Raw genomic sequence first — 6,530 nt, 5'->3', positions numbered from 1 at the left:
CTTTTTGTTAGGTTCAAATAAGCAAGATTCCCACTACAACCATACCACAGAACATAAATTTTTCAGGGATAGAGGTTTGGGCTATATCCGGCTGTGCTCAGACTTATTCCTATTCTGTACTCTACACAAGGATCACTATTGGTACTGTTTAGGGCATCATATGTGGTGCTGGAGTTCAAGCCAGGGTCACCCATATGTAAGGCAAGCACATTAACCTATGCACTATTTTTCCAGTCTCATGAATACATTTATACTGAGTTGGTACACACCTTAGTTTGAATAAGATGTGTGAAATCTATGGGAGGGCTAAGGCACAGCTCAGAGATCTGGATTATAGGCCACGCATGCTGGATTCCTAGGCTTGCTTTCTGCCACTGCACTTTCCTCTGAGCACCAAGCTGGGAATAGCCTCCAAACGCCATCAGATATGACCCCCAACCAAACTAAAATGAATCACTGAAAACAAAGAACTTGTTATGTGTTTTATTATAAGAAACTGGAATGCGAATACTTTAGGGACTGATGAGTGAGACCAAAAGATAGGAATACAACTTTGGTTTCAGAATCTGTTTAATTTTAATTTTTAAATTTTAAACCTAAATGTAAAATTTTAAATCTAAATGTACAATTTTAAGAGGTTCAAATTCAAAGCACTCTAAAGAGAAAAAGTACTAGTATAGCCAAAAATTCAAAGTCCTCCAGAGGAGAAATTGTAACTACTGTGTCTTTTTAACATTGCAACTTCATAGTAATTATGCAATGTCAAATTTCTGTACTTATATTTTCTAATAACATGTTTTTGCAAGTGAATGAGAATATCTTCCTTAAAGCAATGGTTTATGGAATTTATGATATCATTGAGTACTGTCTTGGCTCATTCTATATGAGCTTATTTTTTAGTCACATTCAGCGGTACTGTTGAGGGGAGGTTATTCTCAGCTCATTGCTTGTGGGTCACTCCCAAGAAGTGACCTAGAGAAATCGCCATCATTTTAATGACTGTCTGGTTTTATTTACTGACAAAGACATCATCTTAACTGAATCATGGATTTCAAGATATGTAAATAATGTAAGGTATAGTACATACATTTTACACCAAGAAAGTAACTGTAATCACAGCTGATCTCCACAGGCTCATATATGAATGAATGTATTGAACAACTCAGGTACATGGGTTTCATGACTGAAATCTGCAGGCTCTCAGGAGTCAGGTATGGGTGACCTCTCCTCATGACCCTGTTCTTCTGGGAGCCTGGCAGTCATGCCCACAAACTGCCTCTGGTGCCATATAAACTCCTTAACAGGCCATGATCCAGAGACTCATAAATAAATCTTGAAAGAGATCAACAAGTTGCAGAAATGCCTTAGACCCAAAAAGATATCATCCACTTAAAAATTTAACTTCAGCTGTATCAGCTATTTAAAATTTTAGAATTTCTGGAGTGACAACTCATACTCTATACCACTAATGTACCAGGAGTAGCACACATTGGATAGGATATAAGGTAGAAGTCAACCAATCTCAATTGAAAAAATATTAGCACACAAGATTCAGCCTGTAACAGCATGTTAATAATCTCTTATACAAGGGCTCAAGGGCTCTAGGGTGAGATAGAATAATCTTCACACAATATCTTCTAAGGAATCTTTTTTGATCATATTTAGAGCATTATTCATAACAAGCAATATAAAATAAACTATTTAGGGCCTGCTATTGGGGCAGACTTGGGGAGTAGTTGGGAAAATTCAAAAGGTGATGGTAAGGTGTAGTAGTGGTGGTATTGGTGTTGGGATATTAAATGTAATGAATTATTATTAGCAACCTTATTAAAATTAAATTAAATTAAAAAAGAAAGTGATGGTAAGCCTAAAAATCTTAAAAAATATTCTTTTGAAAAATAAATGCATCATTTTATTGTATAGCCACGACTATGAGCTCTTTTTAATTATGTTAATGAACAGAAATAAGTTCTTCTCTTAATATACACTATAGGTAGTCTATGTGAATAGTAAGTACATAGAATCAACTATGAGATCGATCCAAAATTCAGAGAAATAACCAGAATCCACACATTTTAAAAAGCTTCCTCTGCTAGAGGTGGGTTATATAGGTTCAGGAAACACCTGTATAGCTTGGAGTAATAAGGAGACAAAGTCTTAACACACAGATCATATTTGGAGAGTTGTGACCTTGGCTGACTCATACAAGCACTTTGATGATTTTAGGAAAGCTTTTAACTGGAATTCATTATATAAAGTGTAATTTTTATATCCTCTAGATAATTTATCATTTAACAGTATATTAATCCATATCTTAATAGAACAAGCTTACCATATAAGGCAGTTCTTACAACCCCCATCTTGGCTACATACGTTATCTTATCTCCGTCTCACTGCCAAGGAACCAGCCATATCTCCATGCACACTTAGCACCAATGTCCCCATTTCTAATACTACATCTTCCTCTATGCCTTTCATGTTGCTTTCCTCTTCTCACACCGTCAAGTATACAAGCTCCAGTCCAATTTCTTTTAAAATGTCTAAATGTCTTTAGCATGCCTGTATCCAGATTCTCTAACACACATTTTCTCGCCTGCTTATTTTAGCATCTAATTATCTACTTCCATTCCTTGTTAATTATTATTTCAAAGCTTAATCAGGTTTTTATAATTAGGTATTTAAACAATAATTACTTCTATTTATGAGACCTTGTGTCTTCCAGCTAGAAAAGTATTTTTCTGACATCAGGCCCTTTTTTTGGGGGGGGGGGTTCACAACCGGTGTTGTACAGGGGTTACTTCTGGTTCTGCACTCAGGAATTACCCCTGGCCATGCTCAAGGGACCATATGGGATGTTGGGAATTGAACCCAGGTCGGCCCCATGCAATGAAAATGCCCTACCCACTGTGCTATGGCTCCAGGCTATCAGGCCTTTTTTTTTTTCTTTTTTTTTATTAGTGAAAAACCATGAGGTACAGTTATAGGCTTACAAATTTTGTGCTTGGGTTTCAGTTATACAATGATCAAGTCCCCATCCCTCCACCAGTGCCCGTCATCCATCCCCATGGGTCCCAGCATCCCCCCCACCCTCATCCCACCCCCACCCCACCCCCCCCAGCCCATCCTGCCTCTGTGGCAGGGTATTCCCCCTTGTTCTCTCTCTCTTCTTTTGGGTACTGTGTTTTGCAAGAGAGGCTTTGAGTGGCAATCATGTTTGGTCTATAGACTACTTTTAGCATGCTTCTCCCACCCTGGGAGGACCCTCACAACACCCTTCATTTGGTACTCTCTTCTCTATCTGAGCTTCCTTTTCTCCTAGAGCCTGTGGCTGGCCTTCCATTCATGGAGCAAAATTCCTGGTACTAATCTCAGCCATTCCTGTGTGTCACTCTCCCTTTTTGTTGCTTTATGTTCCCCAGATGAATGCAATCTTTCTGTGTCTATCCCGCTCTTTCTGACTCATTTCGCTTAACATGATACTTTCCATGTAGTACCACTTGTATGTAAATTTCATAACTTCATCTTTTCTAACAGCTACATAGTACTCCATTGTGTAAATGTACCAAAGTTTCGGGAAGGCCTTTTTTTTTTTAAAAAAAAATATCTGTTGATAGAGTGATGAAAGAGGAAATTTATGGGTCAAGGATATGGCTTGCATGAGTGAGGTGCTTGCGCACTTGCATCCTAGCTCTGCACGGTCCCTCTTCCTCCCCTCCCAAGAATCACTGGGAGAATAGCCTTGGTGGGCCCCCAAATACCACTTGGAGTGAACCATGTCCTCCTCCACTCCAGAGCCACTGGGTGTAGTTCCCACCACAACAGAAATAATCATCAAAACAAAAGACTTGAACTTGAGGTAAAGAGAAAGAGTTAGTTCAACCACAGTGATCTAGTAAAATCAAAAGTAGTATTAGGTCTCTCGGTTATCTAAGTTCAAGAAATATACTATATATATATATTAAGAACTGATTTCTCATCTATACCAATCCCATTCTATGCATGCCAGGAAGAAATGAGGCCAAGATAAAGTTTTAGTATTTCAAGATTTTGATAAAACTTCACATAAATTTATTTAATTTTCAATGTCTTTTTTAATAGCTCATAATCTCTAATAGGACCTGCTATCATCTCACTTTGATTCTCTGAAAAAATATTATCACTTCAAAGTACGCCTAAAATATAAAACTCATTAAAAAAAGTAACAGTACATTTAACATACTTCCAAATAAATTTGTTTTATTTGGTCATTTGATTTTCTTGAAGCACCCAATTATCCAATCATTATATTTGAAATTCATTTTTAGCATCTATCATCAGAATCAGTTTCTAAGTTATATGAACTGAAATATAAAATATCCTCACAACATATTTTTTTTTGTACCAATAAGTTTTTATTTATTCATTGTATTTTCCCAGGGTACAGAAAGGGAATTGGGAAAAGGATCAGCATGTATGTAGCAAAATGATTGCAAAAGGGAAAGGAAGTAACCCATACAGCAAAATCAACCATCAAATAAACATTTCCCAAGGATGGGGTCACCAAAGCCCATGGGCTCCAGTCTCAGTCCATGGGATGAGGGAAGGGGATCAGGTACATGCTTCCCTATTCTCCCGCCCTCCCTCCCCATAAATTCAAGATTTCACAAAAAGCTTTGGTTTCTAGCAGTAAACATGGAGTTACATTTGTCCGTCTCCTATTAAACAATCTTGTGGCCACTTTGACCTTAGTTTCTTGCACCTGCACAAAAGTTCCTGAGTGACTTCCCTTTTCTTGGTTTCCTGATCCCACTTTACATGGAAGGCCCCCTCATTGCTTCTCTACCCTAAGATTCAAAACTAAAGTGATACAGCAGCGTATGTTTGGCATACAAGTTAGCAAGTGATAGTCCTGTTTTCAAAGGCTGGGTGCAAGGAATACAGTATTCTGAACTTCTAAAGGATTTTTGTAAAAATCACTTTCTTTAAGACTTGTGGAGATACACCACAAACTCGCAAGATTGTGTGGATTGGTAGGGGGTGTGTTGGGGGGGGGGATTTGGGAGAAGCTTGGGGAGAAGAGGGAATCAAGGAGACGGTAAGAAAATTCAGGAGATGGTAGAAATTTGAGGGACAGAAGACCTGATTCAAAATAGGAAATAGGGGCAGGGGAACACAAGAGAAAGGGTGGCTCAAGACCCCCATTTCAAGAAGGGTCCCCAAGCTTGCTTCAGATCCTTTTACCTGGTACAGAACCTTGTGTCAAAGATGCTTTGGCTATTTTTCTTATATAAAAGTTTTGTAAACAATAAAACCCCAAAATAACATGGAGAAGACCAACACATTATATTTACACAAACTAGGCCACCTAGAAATCACCAAATTAGCTACTCATAAGTTCTACAAAGCCCAGACAAATACAATAACTGGAAGGGGCTGCAAGTTGGGGGAGACAAGAACCCAGGATCAGACATAAATCACCCAATGCGGTCTACTACATTTACCTCGTTTGAACACAGTGAGGTAGAGGTTTGCAGGGATCACAGCACATAAACGAACCTCCGCCCCCTTTTCTCCTTTAGCTACCATGACATGAATCACTGATACCGCAGGGCAGGACACTGGCTCTTGGCCCCAAAAAGGAGACATCAGGAAGCCAAAGAGTTAAAGGTTCTGGATTTGGTCCCTGTTTCATATCCATACCTGGGCATCTCAAAGTGGATACAGAGATATCCTCTGAAAACTATCCTTATGAACTCAAACTATTTTTTGGGCTTTTTTTTTGGCAAGCACACATTCACCCTGTTGTGCATGGTAGGCCTAGCCCAATCCAGTGAAAGAGGGATCTGGGATGTCAAGAGTCCTGTGCCCTGGGGTTAGAGGTCTGGAACAGGAATCCTCCATCTCACACACAGACCTCACGTGATCTTGGCATCCTCTTGATGCCTTTACCCTGGCCCGGCTTCTCCTATCCCCTCTCTGCACCATCTTTCCTGTTCAGACCAGATTCCAATCTTGGGGAGGAAGTCAAATCACAGGGCACCCAGAGAAAACCTAGCCCCGCCACGAAAACATTGAAGGTGGAGGGGTTTCAAGACGACATAACAGCACAAAAGTCAGCTCACAATTGGCCAAAAAAATGAGGTAGTTCAATCTACTTCAAATAGTTTTTTTCCCTGCTGATCAAACAACAAAAAGTATTCCTGCTGTGCAGACCCGGAGCTGCTGCTGACTTATCCCTGAGATTGCTCATGTACCTGAGAACACAGTGCAGGAATGTGGGCCTTAGATTAAAATACACAAAAATACAAAACCAGAATATTTATATTAAGGAAAAAATTAAAATGCACAAGATACGTCATTCGCACACAGCTAGTGCAGTTGGCATCCTGGAGAAGGTGGGACCATGGTGCAGCAATCCAAGGCAGCAAATAAATAAAATCATATTGGCCCAGAATGGGGAGGGAGCTTAGGAGCAGATAGATCAGCACTGTTCCAATCCCCCTTTGGCCTTTTATCACAATCCATGGCTTGGGACAGCTCCCAAAACTTTA

The sequence above is a fragment of the Sorex fumeus genome, unplaced genomic scaffold (assembly GCF_029834395.1).
Source record: "Sorex fumeus unplaced genomic scaffold, SorFum_2.1 ptg000051l, whole genome shotgun sequence".
NCBI lineage: Eukaryota > Metazoa > Chordata > Mammalia > Eulipotyphla > Soricidae > Sorex > Sorex fumeus.
This window is presented reverse-complemented; position numbering follows the sequence as displayed.